General features: G+C 35.8%; 1 non-coding gene across 1 annotated transcript; it reads left to right on the forward strand.

The window, feature by feature from the left end:
• Nucleotides 1–14,879: 14,879 nt before the first annotated feature.
• Nucleotides 14,880–14,986, forward strand: LOC121263917. Its single transcript, XR_005940399.1, has one exon. It is a non-coding gene; the product is annotated as a small nucleolar RNA R71 (small nucleolar RNA).
• Nucleotides 14,987–22,862: the final 7,876 nt, after the last annotated feature.

Raw genomic sequence — 22,862 nt, forward strand, 5'->3', positions numbered from 1 at the left:
CGCAAATGGTATAAGGATGAGCCATTCACCCTTGCATGTCAAGCCGCCCAAGTGTTTTATCTTAAGACACTAGTTTGAGTGGCAATTGGTCTGTCGTTCAAAGGGTGACCAATAGGAACATGTATGATGTTCCAATTAAACCATTGGACAATGACGATGAAGAGCAAAATCGAGATTTTGCTGCTTTCCAAGAGAACGAACCGGTCTACATTGAAGTAGAACGGGAATATGATGCTGATGGCATCACGATTCCCTTGCATAGGTCTGACGTAGAACCAATCGAGCTTGATGCCGATACAAGTTTGCATGACCCAATATCTCTTCCCTTTGACGAGGACTTCATTGATGATTTAGTAGATGAGAACAATGATAATCAGACTGGTAGCAGTGAAGATCTTTTAACGAGTAGTGAGACTTCGTCTGACGATGGTGTGCATTTATTTGCTATTATTTAAACCCAACCTTTAGAAACTATTTATTAGATTCATTTGACATGCTACAAGTAGTTATCGCTTACTTCTATTTGAATTCTTACTTAACGAAATCTGTTCAGCAATTTCCAGATGAATGAGGCTCGGTGTGATGTTTGAGTAGCTACTCAAGCCTAATGGTATTTCTCTTCGCTCCCCCATTTGTACTAGTTTTACTATTTCCTAATTGTGTAAAGCTCTTGTAATAGCAATATGAACAACAACTATAACAGCAACATGAACATGTAGATGGGAACTTGTTGGGTCAAAACATCTTGTTAGGTCAAAACATCTTGATGGGAACATGTAGATGGAAACTTGTTTGGTCCAAAATTGACACAAAAACTTGAAGAGGATCTCACCATGCACGAGAGGATCTCACCATGACAATAAGATATAGCTAGCGGCAGGCATGCATGCAGCTAAGCTACCATAATGGGAATGGAGAAACCCAACAATAAAAAAAGGGTGGCAGATTATGGTAATTTCCCTTGTTGGTGTGTGTATGAAGTTGGAAAGACCAACTATATGTTGGTTGAAGTGTCTTGACAGATTATCTAGATACAAGTGTCGTTGCATTTTAGCTTTAGGTGGGGCTTAAGTGATAAATGATTCATACTGTGTGTTGACTATGCTGGGCTTATGTTTGGTTTTGGGATTATGCTTCCTAATTAATTGTATTGAGATGTTGTTGTGAATGTGTCACGATGGAGTTGGCTTCAAGATAAAAGGTAGGAAAAGCATGGTGATTGTGTTGGTTGGTAAATTGTTAACAAGTCTGTATATATTAAAACTGTGACCAAATGAATGGAGTTTGTAAAACCAAATGTATGTAAATTTTATGGATTCTATGTTCATCTTATTATGTGATATAAAAGGTAGGAGACAACCTATTATCTAACCCCATTGTTGTTGCTTGATACAGAGGATGATGCACGGACTTCACCCAACCTGCTGCAATTATCCATCCATCAATCCAGCCCCAAAGGAATGAAGAAGAACCAATATAGTGGAGTATATATTGTAAAAGGCTATGTAATGGTTTTGTATTATATTTTTGAAGGTCCACCCGAAATATGACACTAGTAGTTAATATAGCCGAACAGTGAGTTTTGTGGGAGTATTTGTATTAATTTTTTGTATGATTCATACTGTGTTCAGGTTTTTGTTTTTCCATATATCATGCTTTTGAGACTGGGATGAGTACTAAATATTGCCTAGGAAAGAAAAGCCAAGCAGGCATGACTTGGTGAGAATGATTTGCCTTTACCAATATGTTGTGCCAAAGGTCAAAGTAACCATGCTATTTTTTTGCCAAATTGCTACCAGTTTTTTTAATAATTTAATCAGGGAGTAAGTTAAACTCAAAAAAGCTACTCGTAGGCGGGGTAGGGAAACGGGGCGTTACATTTGCTTACACACGACGCTGGTTGAGTTTGGAAAGTTGCACATAATCTTTGCGAGATAATTGAACTCTTTTATGGATTATATATAAAGTATGCTCGCACAAGCAAAATTGATATAGAGATTCTAAACTTGAATGGCTATGGTGTCCATTAATTTTTTTCCTTTTTATCTTTTTCCAAATTTGAAGTTTTTTTTTTCTCAATTTAGACCCCATTTGGCGTTGGGGATTGGTTTGATTAGATGTAATGGCCGTCTTTATCCCTTTAATATATATATATATATATATATATATATATATTGTAAATAATATAATTTGACGTGACTAATGCCACGTCAGCAATTCCCCAAAAGGTACCCAACGCCAGGTACCTATACCAAAATTTATATGTTTCCAACTTCAATCATGATCCAATTAGTCAAACCACAATATATATATATATATATATATATATATATATATATATAATATAGCATTGTATACGTGACCATGAATTAGAGCATTGGCATTAGATTCATCAAATGAGTTCAATATTCAAAATTTAATGAATTGCTATTTAAAATCACTGCATTGGATTTGCCAAATACTAAAATCTGAAACTTTTAGCTACAATGCATTCCAATTCATCTTCAAATTTGAAGACTATTCACACTCTATAATCATTATTTTATTTATTTAAATTATTATTTTTCAATTTTGAACCACAATATATTTAAGTTGGGAAAGAATAATTTAAATATCACATCAAAAGTAGTAATTAACATATAGTTAGTGTAATTGTAAAATATGGAAAAAATAAAATAAAAATAATATTATTAAAATAAAAATAAAAATATTAAAATAAAAATAATATTATTATTTTTTTGAATCCAATGACTAATGTATGATGTGGGGTTATGTATAGGGAGGTTTTGGATTTATGGAAAACATGTAATTTTATTCCCCTCAACAGCCCAAGTGTACAACCTTGCCATTTAACATGTACGCATATATATAATTGGAACAACAAATATTATATATATGCCAGAGAAATGTTATTTCTGAATATTTCACGATGTGTGAAATGCTATTGTACACCATTAATATGCTATGTTCTAATGCTCAAGTATTAACCCCACAAAAATATTTACATTCTGCAGCAAGGCTATCCAAATAATATTAAACAAGTATTTGTGAAAAACAGTAATGTGTACTAAATCATAGCTGTCATGATCAGTTCAGATGAGGTTTATGTAGACATTCATTACCCATGCAGTAGAGAACATGCTTTGAGTGACAGTTGCTTTGCACCAACGCGGGAGGAGGGAAAAAGGAAGCGGGAGAAATGCATGTTTTCATTACCAAGGCATGAAATAGCTAGGTAGGTTTGAAAGGACTAGTACAAATCCAAACTTTGCTGAAGGGTTTTACACGTAATGCTCCTCTAGAGGAAAGATATCAGAAGTTTGAGTGCTTGGCCAGGAAAGATATCAAGAAAGATACAAACAAATCCATCCGATGTCCAGCTTCAAATCTGTGAAGCTTGAAATACTTGGTACGGCTTGACAATGGCTTCATCCTTTTGCTTAGAAACAAAAACACCTTTTATGGCTTTATCCATGAATGGCTTCATTCTTATATGGCTTCATCCTTTGCATGCATGCATGGCTTCATGATCCTTTTGCACAGAATCAGAGTACACTTTTTATGGCCTTATCCTTATATGGGTTCATTCTTTTATTATCCATCCATCAATCCTTTTTATGGCTTCATCCTTTTGCACAGAATCAGCAACTCCATTTTTTTTCTTTATCCTTGTATGGCTTCATCCTTTTTATGGCTTCAAAATAAAACAGCATTGTATGGCTTCATCCTTTTTATGGCTTCAAAATAAAACAGCATTGTATGGCTTCATCCTTTTACACAGCATCAGAAAATCGAGATTGACTATATGAATTCATGTCTTCATTCGCTTGATGGCGTCATCCTTTAAGTGGTTTCATCCTTTTGCACAACTTCAATATTATTATTTGTAGACTGCATCCTTTTATGGCATAAACACTGTTGGTCCTTGGCTATCTCCATATGTAGTTGTAATCTCAATTGTTGCTTCTTGCAACACTCCGTATTTATTGGTGAGATGAACGTGCAAGATTAATGACTCAGTCAAAGAGAGGGAAAGGCCGAGGAAGAGTGCTTCCTGTTACACTCTGATACCCGTAGCCAGCAGCAGCAACTTGGACATTGAGAGATGATGCTAAGGTACACTGTGATGACTCCACTCAACCTCCAGATGGCCCATCTTTAGCTGAGTTGCCTCCTTATACTCATCCTGTAGAGGCTGGTGAAACAGCCGAGGGTAAGTAACATGTTTTATAGTCCTTAAGCATTTCATTAAGTAATTACTCAGTGTTTTCTATATGTCTTTGTATCAGCTTAAATATATAATTTTTTGTGATTGTGATATAGTAGAAAATAGTAGTCAACGTGTTAGGGGAGTAGCAAAGGGGACGGAGTTTGAGAGGTTGCGAAAGTATGGGAAGATACCATTGGAGATCAAAGATGGCAAGATAGGCCCATCATGCAACAACAGAACAGTCTACACAACAAGAGTGATGTGGTTGGTGTGGCACTATGCAGAAATGAGGCATGTTAGCTGGAGTGTCGTTGACGGAAAGGAGAAAGAGGAATTGATTGATCGTGTTAGAGTATGGGTTTCTACCTTTTCATGATTGATATAATTGCACCATGAGTAATATAAAACTATACTAGATCTATTTGCCAATGTTAAATGAATTGATATTGTGTAAAGGCAGAGGACACTAAATCAACATCCTAGTAAAGAGAACCTAATAAGTTTCCTGTAAGAAATTTGCATGGTGTCTGTTTTCTCATAGGTAAGGTAATCGATTTGCCAATGTTAAATGATTACTCGTAGCAGAATTTTCTAATACTACTATTGCAAGCTTGGCTCAGTAAATACTGCTGAAGGGGACAATGTTTAACACAATCTTACATTTACCTATGATTTGTAAAGGACCATGTGGTTTTAAGATAGAGTTAGCAATTATAAATATGCATTTTTATGGCTCAGAAGCAAAAAATAAACACAGAAGCTGCTTCATATTTATATGGTAGAATGGGTATTATAACGGACTATAGGACCATATAACTCATATATGATATATGAGTTATTAACAATTGTGGGACAGTCACAAGTCAACTCTCTCGTGCTTATAATGCGTTTCATTACATGCTACACCATAAATACATGAATTATGCAACACATGAGGAGGCACTGGTTAATGGAGGCACATTGGTAGAGAAACCTGTTTGGGAATGGCTATGCAATCGGTGGGACAGTGATGAATTTAAGGTAAGGTTCACAATTTTCTGCTCAGATTCATTGTACAACTAAAGTCATTAAGTTAAACCAGTCTGTTGTTTGCAATTGTTCAGGGTATTTAGAATTTATATTTTTATGTTATATTGCAGAAATTGTCCACCCAAAACAAAGAAAATAGGCATAAACAAAGGGTCAACCACACAAGCGGAAGGACGTCGTTTGTTGTACTAGTGAAAAGGAAGGTATTGACATTGTTTTCATAATATAAGATGTTGTCAAACTTAAGTTTTATATATTTTTCTTCAATGGAACTAGATGGGTAATGTGAATGGTTTGGCAATGTTCATGTAGAAGGACAAGACTCTTATTGATTTCTACAAAGATGTACATTGGTCGAATAAAAGGGGAAGATTTATCACACCAACTACAGAAGATAATTACGTGAGTTTCCATTTTTTATATATTATTATCTGGCACTTACATAAATAGGAAATGTTTAGTGTATGGCAAAAGAATATTCTCCAACCATGATCATTTATTAATTAACACAATGGTTGGGTTTATGCCCAAAATAAGTTCAAATTAGATTGAGCAGCTTTTGAAGTTTGTAATATTTGCATTGATCATTCATGTTTGAATAATGAGTAGGTAACGAAGTTGTGAACAATTATATAAAGGGTGGTTTGAAAAAGTTGAATGTTGTGTTTAAGTGATATTGAAGAGCAAAGTTAGGAGAAACTTTGAGAATTATATCTAGAGATTTGGAAATTCTCAAATCTCTCACACCCTGGTGACTCTTTATTTTGAACAATAAAAGATAGATTTACATATAAATGGAAAAAGGGAGAAGTCATATCCTTCATTGGACAAAAGGCTTGTTGGACTTTTGTGATACCATTACTACTATCAGTTTTGTCAAGACAACTCAAAATTAAGGGCTAGCTCTTGAAGGACATAAGGGATCTCAACCTTTAACTGTCACAATCATAAGTTGGTCGAATAAATGTAATTATGCAATTAATGTTGGAAATAGTACATAAGATAAACTTTAGAAACAACATTTCTGTTTTATTTTACTGATCCAAAGATTAAGAAGTAAAACCTTAGCAAGAATGTTGTTAGAATGTCAAAAATGGTTGTTTTTTTAGACCCATGTTGAGGTAGATATAGGCAACCAAATCTGAAAAAGTGGCTCGGACACTATTGACCTGCTCTGGTAGAGTTATAGATAAAGCAGTTGACCAGAATTGGTTTTTGGGTAGCCCTAAAGATAATCATTTCGAATGCTAAACAAATGTTGTAGTTGGTTTTTTGCAAATGTCTAGTGATAAGCAATGAGATTGCATTTTACTTATAAAAGAAAAAAAAATCAATGAGATTGCATTAGAAAGGCTTATTAAAGTTCTACTTATAAATTCAAGAGAAAAAAACTTTATATATTAAAGTGAAAAAAGTTGCTGTTTATATCTCCATTGGTGACATTCATATACATTTGTAGATCCCATTTTAGGATTTCTCTTAAAATATGTTAGTAGAGATTACCCAAATTAGGTAAAAGATGAGTTACTACTCAATATGATGGTAATGGTGAAAGTTGTTAATGCCACAGAATCAGATGGTTGAAAGGATGAATGCTAAAGAGCCAGAGGGTCGCACAGATGAAGCAGCAGCAACCATATTCAGGGAGGTTTTGGGACATAGGTCAGGGTGTTCCAGAGGGCTGGGACACTCTGTTATGGCTGAATCTGCTAAACTACTTGGAGTATCAAATGAGGAGTATGAACGTCTTGCCGAGGAAAATGCACAAAATAGAAAAAATGTAGAATATTACCAAAATCGGCTTGAAGAGATTGAAGGTGGTTTCATGCATATGAGGGACCATATGCGGGAGTTTGAGGGACGTGTAAACATTCGAATGTCAGAAGTGGAGACAGAATTAGAGTCTCAAAGAGAGACTGAAACCAGAATTCCATAGCCAGCAACATGCCAGCAGTGACTACTTTTGTTTTTTGGCTTCAAGACTTTTGCTACACTTTTGATATATTAGTCATGGGGAGTGATTTACTAGTAATACTTTTGGTCAGTTATATGTGGGGATTCTGCTCTTGCTAGAGAGGTTGAAGGGCCTGAAGGTAAATGGGTTTCTTACTCTTACATAAATTCTGATATATTAACCAGAGTTCAATTGCTTACTATTTTTACAAAGTTCATCTCATAATGGGCCATATTTTATAAGGTCATGAAGGGAGGGATACTGAAATTATATTGATGATTGAAATAGTTGTAGAAATGACAGCAAAATTTAATGCTTTGTTTGCAATATATGAGTTAGTAAAAAGTGTTTGATATTGTTGGAACACTCTTGATCTCTTCAACAACAGAGTCATGAGACTGAAATTGATTTGTATGCCTTGCATTTTTCGATAGATAGATATATGCAGTAGTAGGAGGATAACAAGTTATACGAACTGAGATACCTATAGTATATATATATATTATACTATAGGTATCTAGAGTGCCTTGGATTAATAAAAGCATTAATTTGAGTGGAAATTAATGCGTTGTTTGAAATATATGAGTTAGTAAAACAATTGGACATTAGTTGCAATAGAATCATCAAGTATATGGGCTTAAGTACTTTGGAAATAAGTCTTGTATCTAAAACAAAGTATGGTCAAAGATTGATGGTTGATATATATACCCTGCCATCAAACATTTTTGGGTTTACCTACTTCAAGCTACTAAAGAAGTGAGACATATCTTGAATGAATTTAGATTTTGGGTTTACCATGAAATGGCATGCTATTAAATATTACTCATATCAGTTTATAAAAAGAATTTTTGGGTCTATGTGTTGTAGCTAAATTGGGCAGCGATAATTTGAGTTTAAGTGCCCAGTTGGTTGTTTTGCTTAAATGAGATGATTTGCTGACAAGGGTTTTATCAAACTAGAATATAGTGTTGTAGAGCAAAACATATGGAATATCTGTAATGGCTAATTTTACAACAATATAGTTGAAATAATTCCAAGTTTACTGCTGCTATATCCTCAGAGTTATTGTAAAGTGCTACGATATAGATATATATCTGTTCTAATTCAAAATACAGATGTATACAGATAATTACAGTGTTATTGCTATATCTGCTAGGAACAGAATTCCAATTCAGTTCCATATATGGAATTGGAATTCCATGGGAGGTGGTACTGGAGATGTTGTTAGTTGCCCAGTGACAGTAAAGTACAAAAACATAAGGAGTCAAATTAGATACACAATATGGATTACCATGGTACAAAACTTTCAGCTTTTATATTAATACATGCAGTAAATCAATTGGTCTAAGAATTTGCATATAAACCACAAATAAATCCCACCAGCTAAAAAAGGAAAAATGAGCCATGTAGTTTTTTAAAGTTCCTACAAAAATATTTTTGTAGCCTTTTTTAGGGTGAAGGAGAAATGTAATTATATCTGTAAATGTTAGGCCATTTTTTGTACTTCATGATGCAGGATGAAATGAAATTTGACAAGGTAACTTATTTTGATTATATTCTATGTTGGTCCTTATGCCCATCATGATCATGCATGCTATGGTCTGACTTTATGCCATTCTTGTGTATTGCAACAGGTCAATTCAGAATCTAAGGGCAATGCTGATTTGGTTGTGCTAGCCAAGACCCCAAAGAGCTCCATTAAAATGGACAAGATTTTCTATGTGCAAGTACGTACATGTACATGTAGATCCAAGTATTTACTAAATTTGTAGGGCTGTTAAACTAAGTTATAAACTCATATTTGAAAGTCATATCTGGCTGCCTTCAATGATGAATACTGCTTTTAGTTTATATATAGTGTGTAAAGTCTTCAATTGCATGAGGATATTTTCCATCATTAATATTACACCCACAAAATATGCCATTGTGTGGAATCATAATATATATAGATATATATATATATATATATGGTATATGTGAGTATTGTATATAGATATACATGACGTTAATTGATTTGTGTGTGAAAACTGTATGATCATGTGCAAAACCGGATGCAGTCATACAAAACCATGATCTAATTGTTCAATAATATTTTACATTTAATGGATCAAAGATTAAAAAGTGAGAAATAGGGACCAATTAGTTCAACAAAGTGACAAACCTTGCATCTTTATGGTGCATGCGAAATTGATTTGTAAGATTCCATCCAGCCCTAGCTCTGCTAAATTGGTTTCCCAAATTTGATGAATGAGGGCGAATTCAGCTGCGAAGGGGAAAAAATGTCGCGAAATTGAATTGTCAAAAAGGGGGAAAACCTAGTCAATACCCTTCTCAAAGAGATTTCGTTGCTGCGATTTCTTTAAATGTCGCAAGTGGGTTATTGCATCACATACCTCTAAGTTTTACCGACGGCGCAAAACCTGCAGCTAACTTCACCGGCTGATCACAACACGCCGATATGAAGTGGGGTTTTGCGATGAACAAGAAATCGTCGCAGCCATTGATGATTTTGCGGCAAAGATCACGATTTCGAGGTCCATATCTGCAGCAGCAACCGCGGGCATCTTTCACGGCATGTAAATCGACAGTAATCGGGATCAATTATTCGGCAGTGCCATTACGGCGCAAAACTCATCTAGTATCACGCCTAATTTCTGGCGTGCGACCTGCGAGGAAAAAATCGTGGCTTTAGCGCAATAGCCACAGTTTTTTGAGTTCTTGTGGCAACTTACGTGCGCCGCAAAAAAAAGTATATGTTATAGTGGAGTATACTCGTATGGCTTGGAGAGGATGAGAGAAAATATTTTTTTTCGTCTTCCCTTACTATGGAGTCACAAGGCTTGAAAGAGATGAGGAAAACTTGCTTTCTTGAAGATGGAAAGAGAAGAGGAAGGAAATGGATGAATGTGGCGTTGGCTTTGTCTTGTTTGGAAAGGAAGTGAAATTTTCTCTTTTCCTTGGGTAAGGGTCAACAGGTTAAGGGGAAGAAAGGGAATTGATTTTAACTCTTACCTTTTTGTGTAGGTTTGACTGACGGGTGCAAGGATGGAATGCCTTAGGATACTTTTTATTTTTATCTTCTCTCTTTTGTTGCCTTGACCGATGGGTGCAATAGCTTCCTTAGGAAGCTTATGGGTCAAAGGAAAGAAAAAGGATTTTGTGGCTTATCTTAGAAGCCTACGGGTGAAAAGGTGAGAGTAACTTTTTACCTTGGTCAAAGCTTATCACATAAGTTTGGGAGATGGATGGTGGAGATCTATCCATCTCAAGAATACTTTTCACCTACCAATCTAATGGTAGAGAACAATTTGATCATTTCTTAATTAAATAAAATTAAAGGGCTTAAGGGAAATATTCAAGTCATATAAATAATACCCATGATTTATTTTAATAAATCATATTTCAAAATAAAGCATATTCATCTTAAAATAAAATAATTAAAAGTAATAAAAATCTTTATCTCAAAATATTTAACTTAATGAATTAATAAAATGACGTAAGGACCTACGTAGTAGGACTATGGTATTACATCTCCAGTATGTGCTTCAGCTCCCGATTAGACACTCCAACCTGGCCGCTCATTTGAGGATGGTATGGTGTCGCCACATGATGGGTAAAGCCATATTTAGTTAGTAATGCTTCAAATTGGCGATTCCAAAAATGCTGCCCGCCATCACTAATTATGGCCCTCAGCGTGCCAAATCGAGAAAAAATGTTCTTTCGCAGGAAATTCACTACGACCCTCGCATCATTGGTTGGCAAGGCGATCGCTTCCACCCATTTGGAGATATAATCTGCAGCAACCAAAATAAATTTGTTAGAATATGAGGATGGAAAAGGACCCATGAAATCTATACCCCAAACATCAAATAATTCAATCACTAAAATATTGTTTAAAGGCATCTCATATTTTCTAGAAATGTTGCCAACCCTTTGACAATGATCACATAAATTAACAAAATTAAAAGAGTCTTTGAAAATAGTCAGTTAATAAAAGCCGCATTGTAAAACTTTCACTGCTATTTTTGCTCCACCAAAGTAGCCGCTTGCTTCCAATGAGTGGCAATGTCTGAGTATACTCTCCATCTCTTCCTCGGGTACACTTCTCTTGATTATCTGGTCCGTGCAGTGCTGATATAGAAAAGGTTCTTCCCAAAAATAATATTTCAAGTCAGAGAAGAACTTCTTCCTTTGTTGATATGTCATCTCGGCCGATAGAATTCTGGACACCAAATAATTTATCATGTCGGCATACCTTGGAACAACTTGTATAGCCATTAATTGCTTGTCCGGGAAGGTCTCATTAATTGAAAAATTCTCCTCATCAGCCGTCTCTTTAAGCTCAAGGCAAGATAAGTGGTCGGCCACTACATTCTCGGTACCTTTCTTATCTCTTATTTCTAAATCGAATTCTTGTAGTAGCAGAATCCATCTTAACAGGCTTGGTTTGGCATCCCTCTTCGACAACAAGTATTTAAGAGCTAAGTGATCAGTGTAGACGACCACCTTTGAATCTACCAAATAAGATTAAAATTTGTCAAATGCAACACAACTGCTAACAATTCTTTTTCATTAGTAGCATAATTAAGTTGAGCTCCTGTTAAGGTCCGACTTGCATAATAAATAACATTAAAAATTTTATCTTTTTTTTTGTCCCAAAACAACCTCTATAGCATAATCGCTAGCATCACACATTAATTCAAAAGGTAAATCCCAATCCGGTGATACAATGATAGGGGCTGAAATTAATTTCTTTTTCAATGTTTTAAAAGCATGCAAGCATTCATCAGAAAATTCAAATCGAGTATCTTTAATCAACAGAGTGCAGAGAGGTTTAGTAATTTGAAAAAAATCCTTGATAAACCGACAATAGAACCCAGCGTGACCCAAGAAGCTCCTCACGCCCTTCACATTGGTCGGTGGTGGGAGTTTGTCAATAACTTCTATCTTTACTCGATCGACCTCAATTCCCTTGAAGGAAATGCGGTGGTTGAGCATTATTCCTTCCTTGACCATGAAGTGACATTTTTCCCAAATTAAAACAAGATTTGTCTCCTTGCATCTCTGCAAAACCAAAGATAAATCAGATAAGCAATTATCAAAAGAGTGACAAAAATCGAGAAGTCATCCATGAAGACTTCTAAAACTTTTTCCACCATGTCCGATAAGATAGACATCATGCATCTTTGAAAAGTAGCTGGCGTATTGCAAAGACCAAAAGGCATGTGCCTATATGCAAAAGTGCCGTAAGGACTGGTGAAAGTGGTCTTCTCTTGATCCTCGGGTGCAATGGCTATTTGATTGTAACCAGAATATCCATCTAGAAAATAGTAGTAGGCGTGGCCGGCAAGTCTTTCTAGCATTTTATCAATAAACGGTAAGGGAAATGGTCTTTCTGAGTTGCATCATTCAGTCTTCGATAGTCTATGCATACTTGTCATCCAGTGACCATCCTCGTCAGTGTGAGTTCATTGTTGTCATTCTTGATCACGGTTATCCCTCCTTTCTTCAAGACAACTTGCACTGGACTTACCCATGCACTATCTGAGATTGGATAAATGATCCTGGCATCTAAAAACTTTAATACTTCTTTATGCACTACTTCTTGCATTGATGGGTTCAGTCTCCTCTAAGGTTGGACAATCAGTTTAAAATTATCCTCCTTTAAAATCTTGTGCATGCAAATTGAAAGACTAATTCCTTTGATGTCTGAGATAGTCCAACCCAAGATCATTTTGTGTTCCTGCAAGACTCTCAACAATTTCTCTTCCTCTATATCACTCAAAGAACTGTTAATAATGACTGAAAAAGTAGATTCCTGGCCTAAGAAGGCGTACTTTAAATTTGATGGAAGTGGTTTGAGTTCAAGCTTGGGTAGTTCCTTACTTGGCGACCTCGGCCGAGATGAGTTTAGCTCTTCCACTTTTGGTTTTATTGAAGGAGAAAGGGAAGGTGTAGCTTCCAAATATCTCTCACACTCCTGAACCTTTTCATCTTTGGATTCAATAGACGTAGAGTGAGTAAGACATACCTTGAGTGGTAGTTTTGGAAATTTAGCGCCATACGTATCGTCGGCCTTGACCATGTCTCAATCGCTTATTTGAAAACAAGAATGTACCTTGGACGGCAATTCCATAGATTTAAACACGTCAAACGTGACCTGCTCCTCGCCGACCCACAAAACGAGCTTCCCTCTCTGGACATCAATTAAAGTTTTCCCGTTGCCAGGAAATGTCAGCCCAGTATCAAAGGAATTTCCTCGTCCTCCTCCATATCAAGAAAAATGAAGTCAGCCAAGAAGATGAACTTATCAACTTTCACCTGCACATCCTCAATAAGTCCTCTAGGGTATTTAATAGATCTGTCCGCCAATTGTAGAGAGATGGTGGTCGGCTTTGCTTCTCCAATGCCTAATTTCCTGAAAACAGAGAGAGACATTAAATTAATACTTGCCCCTAAGTCGCATAAACTTTATCAAAATAGGAATTTCCTATAGTGCAAGGGATCGTGAAACTCCCCGGGTCTTTCAACTTAAGTGGTAACTTCTTTTGTAAAATTGCACTGCTCTTCTCGGCCAGCATCATAGTCTCATGCTCCTCCAACTTCCACTTGTTTAATAATATATCCTCCAAAAATTTTGCATATTTAGGCATTTGCTCTAAAACTTCAATGAGAGGAATATTAATATGTAGTTGTTTAAATATACTCAAAAATTTAGAAAACTGATTATCAATCTTATTTTTTCTTAATCTCTATGAAAAATGAATTGGTGGATCATAAATTGAAGGAGAATAAGTTTCAAAAAATAAACTCCCTAGATTTCTTGGATTTTGCAACCCTTTTATTTTCTCTAGTCTTCTCAGCTTGCTGGTTGGTTGCCTTCCGATCTCCTTCTTTCACCACATACTCAATTTTCTTCTTCTCGGATTCCACATTTTCGGCAGCTTCAATGTCTTGCTCTGTTATGGCTTTGACATGTTCCTTCGGATTGGTCACATTGTTGCTCGATAAATTTCCTGTTGTCCTCTCGGTAAGCATGTTTGAGAGCTGATTGATTTGTGCCTCAAGATTGCCGATTGAAGTTGAGTTGTTTTGGATCAACATATCAGCCTTTTGCATTGTCATATCAGTCTTTTGCATGTAATGCATAAACATATCCTCAAGTGTCGGCTTCTTCTCTTGCTCTGGAAACTGTTGAGGTGGTCTAGCCGGCACTTAGTTATTGCTCCATGAAAAATTATGGTGATTTCTCCATCCGGGATTGAACATGTTTGAATAAGGATTATTTTGAGATTGGAAATTGGACACGTAATGGGCTTGTTCATGTCTCGGTTGGACAAAAGGACTCCCCACTTGGCAATCTACACTTGAATGATTTTCTTCACAATGATCATAAACAACATTAGTTTGAATATCATTAACGTTCATTTTACCTATTTGTTTGGATAGATTTGCCAACTGAGCCGTAATTGGGGACATAGACTCAAGTTCAAAAACTCTAGCCGCCTTTCTTGGCATTGCTCTCTCTGTAGACCATTGATAATTGTTGGATGTCAATTCTTCTAGAAGTCTATATGCGGTTTCATGGTCTTACTCATTAATGCTCCTCCCATGGCCGCATCAACCACAGATTGATTTGTGGGTCCCAGACCATTGTAAAATGTCTGTACTTGAAGTCCGACGGGGAGGTAGTGGTGTGGACACTTGCGCAATAAGTCCTTGTATTTCTCCCATGCCTCGTATAATGATTCACCCTCAAATTGGGCTAAGGTAGTGATATCATTCCTTAATTTCGCTGTCTTGGCCAGAGGGAAATACTTTACTAAAAGTTTTTGTGCCAACTCCTCCCAAGTGGTGATGATGTCGGGCAGCAAAGAACTCAACCAAGCTTTTGCTTTTTCCCTGAGTGAGAAAGGAAAAAATCTCAATCGGATCACATCATCTGTCATCCCGTTGTGTTTAAAATTATCACAAATGTCTAGAAAATTTGCAATATGGACATTAGGATCCTCTTGTGATAGCCCCCTAAAACTGGACTATTTGTTGGATCATTTGAATGATGGCTAGCTTGAACTCGAAGTTATTGGCATGTATAGATGGCCGCCTTACACTAGATGTTACCCCATTGACCAAGGGCATCGCATAGTCTCTTAACGCCTTGTGCTCTTGGTCAGCCATATTAACTTCAGATGCTACAACCTCTTTCTTTTTCTCTTTATTGATCCGCGTAAGGTTCTTTCAATCTCGAGATCGAAAAGTGTATACTCTAATAATTTAGATCGGCGCATGCACTTCTAATTCCTAAAAAGAAAAAGAAAATCAAACTGAGATCTAATTTAAACAAATAAAATAAAATTTAAAGTAGTAAAAATCTAGCTAGTATCAATATCAATAACAAATAATTATTCCTCGGCAACGGCGCCAAAACCTTGTTTGCATAAAAATATATCTGCAAGTGCACAGAATTATAATAAGTAATAAAGTGTTTTAAAAAAAAGGGTTATCGAACCCACATGAAATAATTATACTATTGAGTATTGAAATTGACTAAATTAATTACTATTTGGAAAATCAAAATTTGAAGAATGTTTTATCTAAACTAAACAGAAGAAAAGAACATTAAAGTTAAGATTTTAAAAATAATAAGAATAAATCTAAAGCATTTAACTTCACCTTGCAAATCCCACACAATTTTTTCTTCTTTTTTATAGAATCACAATTATCCCATGTTGATGATAAAAATCCCTTAATTATTTGTTATTTAATATTTTCTCTTGAACAATACCAAACATATCTCCAACTAATAACTCCATATCTCTATGTGAATTTAACTAATTGGAGACTCATTAAGTTGTTTGGATTTTTCTTGAAAATCACACTAGTTGCGGTAAAGTATATTTGCTTTCACTCAACTAATGGTGTTTAATCCTAGATCTTTAATTACAAATCACCTCTCGCAATCCAAAAGATCGAACAATAGTTAGTTAGAAAATTGTAAACATTGAGAATAAGGAATAAACACTAAATAATGAAAATATTGAAAATAAAATAACTTGGAACATAAACCGTGTGTTCAATGCTAGGCTATATCAAAGTTCTAGAAAATAGAATTAGTTTATAATGTAATTGAAAAGAAAAATAATAAAACTGGTGTTCTTTGTTGAACTCGGTTGATGAAGCATGCGGCTCTCGCCTCTGCCCTCCAATTCCGCATTCTTGAAAGAAAACTTAAAGAATAAATTCTGGAACTCTAAACTTAGACTCAGGCTCTAAAACATAAAAACTCTCGACTCCGATTCAGAACTACCCTCTATTCATTCCACAAGTCGAGATTAAATAGATTTTGAAATTCAAATTTGGAAACAAGATAACTGTGTTTACAATCTAGCCTAAAGATTTAGAAAATAGTTTTTAAAGATAAATGTTAACATAAAAGAAATTATCTCTAGAATAATAAGATTATCTAAAATGGAAGATTCAGTGATATGTGGTTTGAATTGTGGAGCTTAGAAGGATTTTGTCGCCAACAGATTGATTACGGAACTTGGATTTGGTGGTTAGCAACAGATTGATTCCGGTCGGGATGAATTATCTCACCAAGTAGATGCCGTGTGCGTTGAATATAACTGGCGTGAATGTCACAAATGAACGAAAGTGGAGGTCACAAAAACCATACAACCCTCTCCTCGCCTATCGAGTGGAAACACTCCCAACCGGGATGAACGACTCCTCTCACATTTTCTAGTTGTTGTCCACAATGTTATTTAGGTTAGTCTTTTAACTTGGTCGTTTAGACTAGTCGCTCAATCTAACCACCTAGAGCCTTGTCACCAAATCTTCACGCATTCGGGTCACGCCTTCTAGTTACGAGTTTCCTCACCTTCCGAGAGGTAAGTCTTCTCTCCTTTGGGCGAGAGAAATCTCTTTGCTACCCACAGGACAAAACTCCTCACCCAAACCTCATCGGCTCTCTTCAGATCTTGCTGCCTCTCATCGGTCTGGATCCGTAATCTCTTCTTTTGTACCAAAATGCTCTCATTTTGCACTAAATTTTCTCATTCCTTCAAATCCAAGAAAATAAATAAAAATATGTAGAAATAAAATAAAATCAATTGCATTGAAGGGAAAATGACACTTTTCATAAATAAAAGAGTGATAAAAATCGCATAAAAATAACACTTATCACAATACAATATACAAAAATCAATCCAATATATTTCCTCTTGGTGGAGTGTAGAATGAAAAAAGTGAGGTGGCCTTGTAGCTTTTCACTTCAAGTACCTTCTAGGCTCTCTTGAGCAAATTTGACTAACTATGTGGGAGTGCAATTATTTAGCCAAGAAGCAAAGCTAAGGTGGCCAAATGCATGGGTCTTGATGGGCCTAAACCAAATGGGCCTCAATTTCGAGTTTTAAGATGGTTTGGGTTGCTGTCAAGCCCAAATCCAATTTCTCTTGGCCTAATCAAATATTCAAGGTTAAAAGGGTTGGATAATGATGTCATAACATAAATTTGAAAGATTAATAGCATGTGGAAGAAATTTAATCAAGTGATTAAACACAATATTAGAAACCGATTCAATTAGGGTTTGAAGGTCAACTTTAGGGTTTGTATAAAATCATTTAGGATTTCGGTTTCAACCATACTTTTGGGTTCTCAGTTGGATTCCAACCATATAGGGTTTTACTAGGGTGTAAATCTTCTTTGGTTGGACACAATTTGAGTGGTTGGATGGAATATGATTTTTGCTTAGGTGGCATGATCTCACACCTTGATTCCTTTAAATCCATCAAACGTTCCTCATGGTGCCAAGTGTCTAATACTATCCACTATGTATGGCTAAGATCTTGCCAAGTGTCCAAATAAAACTTTTCTAATCTAATTTGAACATTCCACACTGTGATTTTTAAAACACTGCACTTCATTTGCTTATCGTGGTTATTATCCACCCCGAAAAACTGCATAATAAATTTAGTACTGAAAAGTCTTAAATATTCATATTAACCTATATTGAAAATCGTTTACTAAAATTCAACTCCAAAGTGCCCCTAAAAATAATTTCACAGTTTCGAACAGGCGTTTCGTCCAAAAATATGAAAATGGACTTATTGCGCCAAAAAATCCTAAATGATCAACTAAATCTAATGGTGCAGACCATAATGCATTCTGACACTTCTAACTACCTCAATTAATTAAAATCGTACTTCTGGCATCATAGTGAGTAATAACATTGACTATGTTGACAGACTAAAACCTATGCGATTGATCGATTCATGAAAACTTATGGAGTTTTTACGAGATTCCTAAAGCCAATAAAAATTCCACCAGTGAGTTTCTAGCAGGCTGTCATCACTGGACGCCTCGTCATTGGTCGGATTTGGTGGTGGTGCATCGATGTCCATCGGCATGTCTTACGGTAGTAAGTAGTAGAACACATCATCCTCTGAATCATATGCCATATTGTCGTAGTAACCTGGGTTGAGAAGCTGCAAGAATTCTTCGTCGTCGCTCTCGGGTTCTTGACTTTCAACCAATAAATGTCCTCAGTGAGTGGATGACATGGATGAGCCTGATGTTGAGGGCTCGGCGTTGGTGGCCACAACACGCTCTTCTACTGCCCTACTGGACTCTGCTTGGTCCTGTTTCATCCTAGCTCTGAAGTTATCCCTGTCCAACCATGTAGTTGGGTGAAGTGGCAGGTAATGCTCCTCATGAGGTAATGCTCTCCTCTCGTAACCCACTCATTTACTATCAATATCTAAAATATGCGTACAGTGGTGCTCTAAGCATTCCATTTCTTGCCAATACGCATTTAGTTCCTTATTCAATTGAGCAAGTCGTATGCTACGACGTTCCTCCCGCATTTCGCGCACTCATTGTGTGGAAATGGTATATTTTTTAGCGGTCTTGCGTTGTCGTGCCAAGGAACTGCAAAAGAATACAATCAAGATGGAGAAATAATCTACGACATGCACATTGAAGAATGGTCTACCACATTCTAAAATGGACACATATACTTTATTGATATCCAAACAATGAAGTACAACATCTGGTATAGTCAGTCTCGTACAAGTGAACCACAAAATATCAGCTAAGCTGAAATCAAAACTACTCTACAAGATTGAATTTAGGTGTCAAATAACTGAGGGTACTTGGCTCGCATATCGACTTACTTCTCCCAAGTCGCCTCTTGAACATTATGATTTTGCTAAAGTACTTTGACCAATGGGATCTTACGGTTACGCAACTCTTTATCTTTCCAGTCAATGATCTGCATCAGCTTTTCATCATAGGTTAGGTTGGATTGCAAAGGTATACTATCGGGATCCACCACTACTTGTGTCTGATTCCCAAAACTCTTCTTTAAAGAAGACACGTGGAAAACATTGTGAATTTCGTGGAACTCAGTTGGCAACTCCAAACGATAAGCAACTACTCCCACTTTCTCCACTATCTCATAGGGTCCCACGTATCTCGGACTCAACTTGCCTTTCACTCTGAAGCGGCTTACTCCTCTCATAGGAGATACCTTCACATAGATCTAATCTCCAACTTCAAAATCTATACTCCTCCTTCGATTATTAGCGTAGCTCTTCTGTCGACTCTATGTTGTTTTCATCGTTTCTCTAATCAGGTGGACTTGGTCCTTTATCTCTTGTAAGACTTCTGGTCCAACCACTTTCCTTTCCCCTACTTCGTCCCAATACAATGGCGATCTACACTTTCTACCATACAATGCTTCATATGGTGTCATTTGTATAGTGGCCTGGAAATTATTGCTGTAAGCAAACTCTAACAGAGGTAGTTGCTTCTCCCAATTCCCTTCATGATGCAAAACGTAGGCTCTTAGCATATCTTCCAAAGTCTGGATCGTCCTTTCCGTTTGCCCACCTATTTGCGGATGGTATGCACTATTGAACTTCAAACTAGAGCCCATCAAATCCTGCAAACTTTGCCAGAATCATGATGTAAAACGAGGGTCTCTATCTGACACAATCGTCTTAGGCACTCCATGCAATCTGACAATTTTTGTTATATAAGTTCTCGTCAATCTTTCTAGAGAATCTATATTCTTGATGGGTATAAAATGAGTACTTTTCATCAGACGATCAACTATCACCTAGATAGTATTATTTCCGGCTGAGATCCTTGGAAAACCCACTACAAAATCCATCGAGATATCCTCCAATTTCCATTCCGGGATTGGCAGTGACTGCAATTCACCTGTCGACTTCTGGTGTTTTGCTTTAACTAATCTGCAGACAGAACACTTGTTCATAAACTCTGCTACGTCCTTCTTCATTCATTCTCACCAAAAATGCTGCTTCAAATCCTAATACATCTTTGTACCACCGGGATGAGCAGTGTAAGGTGTGTTATGAGCTTCCTTCAACACCTTTTCCTTTAACTTTTTGTCTGCTAGGATGACCCATTGGTTCTTGTAATACAAAGTCTCATCCTCTCTAGCTTATTGTATGAGTTGTTTTATTTATTGGTTTATTTGATGTCTGGGATGTTTTTATTGAATAATTGCAAATCCCAAGTGTCATGCTTGTTACTACGGTATTCTTCCGCCATAAGCGAGGGCAATCAATAAAATTTGAGGTACCGCCCTTTTTTTTTTTAAAAAAAAAAAATCTAGGATTTTGTGTTAGTATTTTACTTCTAAATTAACTACCATTGTATCGTTACAAAATTATTGCAAAGTTGATAAGCATTTACAACATTAGGGTGTCGTTGGATGCCCCATCGTCGTGAAGTAATGTAATACTTTTTTATTGCAACGTGTGAAGATGAAGTAATGTTGTGAATAGTATTGGACTGGTTTAGATAGTGAGTTGAGTTGAGATGAGATAAAAATTGAATAAAATATTATTAAAATATTATTTTTTAATTTCATTTTTATTTTAGAATTTGAAAATGTTGAATTATTTATTATATTTTGTTTAAAAATTTGAGAAAACTGTAATGATAAGATAAAATGAGATAATTTCACTAAACGATCTAGGCCCTAATGTTTAAAAAGTTAGAAGTAGTAGGCCATCTCAGCTGCCCATGCTAAAATCCGTAAAAGGTATTTGCAAAATACTTGTAAGGTTTTATTTTATTCTAGTTTTTTTTTAAGAGCAATATTGGATATAAAGTCTAGTGTATATAAACTTCATAATTTTTTTTTTTTTAAAAAAGTAAGATACACCAATCATTTTCCATTTTGAGATTCAACAAGTCATTTTTTTCTACGCGTTGTTAAAGTAGGCGGTAAGTTGTAACGAAAATCTTACGGGGAGGGTTTCACGGGAGAGTGCCAATACGTTGGGGAGCTGCACAAATACAGTTTGCACTCAAGAATGATGATATGGCAAAACTAAGTATATTCTTTTTTATTCTTTTTTTCAGTTTTTTTTTTTTTTCAATCAAGCATATCATAAATATAATTAATGGTTATAAGATACAAGATTCCTTAGGGTGGGAGCCCCTAACAATTATTCCAAATCAGCAATTACAACACAAAAAAATAAAACAAAAAGGGATTTACAGCTAATGACTCGACTCCCACCCATTTCCCACAAAGGAGAGTCGCTTGAAACGATTTTGACATAGTTTGATAAACAGACTGCAAAACTACGACTAGAAGCCGCAGTAGATTGTTGTGCGCTGCAATTTGCTAGTCTGGATTGGCTGAATGAGACTTTTACTACCACTTTATCTTAATCCTTGGTTAGGAAAAATTGGAATATAAAAAATTAGCAACTAAAAGATGGGTTGAATCGCTGACAGACGACCGTCACTTTCATTCTAAATGCTCTTGGACCAAAATATAGTTTGCACTCAAGAACGAGGATGGCAGGCTTAATTTTTGTGCAGCCATTTGTAAATGAGATATAAACTGTAATTTTAATTGCGGTTCTTAGTAAAAGAGACGTTATCATACAAAGATGCTAAGGAGATAAGAGCCATTGGCGATGATCAGAGCTATTGGCTCTGCTAATTTACAGCAGTGAATGCTATGTATTGAGAATGGTTCAAAAAATTGGGAGTTTCAGTACATAAGTCAGTCTCAGAATGAAGTGCTAGCCGTAAATGCAAAGACCATAAATGATGTTTTTGCACACTCACGAGAGATCGTATGGCTTGAGAATGCTGTGTCAATTAATAGTTTGTTCACATTTTAGTGTATACTTATCAATATCATCATAAAAAATTATAACTTTATAACTCAACATGAATTTAATGATTAGCTACTATTGCTCTTGCATTCTGCAACATGAAACCAAACACTACTGTTTGGGATGAAAGTTTGGATAATGAGATGAGATGATAGGTTTTTTTTTTTTTTTTTTTTTTTTTTTTTTTTTTTTTTTTTTTTTTAATCAGATGGGATGAAAGTTGAATGATGAATAAAATATTGTTAAAATATTATTTTTGTTTCGGGATTTGAAAAAGTTGAATTGTTTATTATATTTTGTATGAAAATTTGTGAATGTTGTAATGATTATATGAGATAGGATGAATTTTGAATCCAAACCTCCATAATCAAAGTGTTGACTACACCAACTAAGCAGCTTATTTAAATATCTAAATTTATCTTTGTTGGTTTTCATTCCTGGGCATAGCGTGGGTCAACTAGTGAATAATGCATTAGAAAAAAAAAAAGGACAAGGGAGAAAA

This window comes from Juglans microcarpa x Juglans regia, chromosome 4S (genome assembly GCF_004785595.1).
Source record: "Juglans microcarpa x Juglans regia isolate MS1-56 chromosome 4S, Jm3101_v1.0, whole genome shotgun sequence".
Classification (NCBI taxonomy): domain Eukaryota; kingdom Viridiplantae; phylum Streptophyta; class Magnoliopsida; order Fagales; family Juglandaceae; genus Juglans; species Juglans microcarpa x Juglans regia.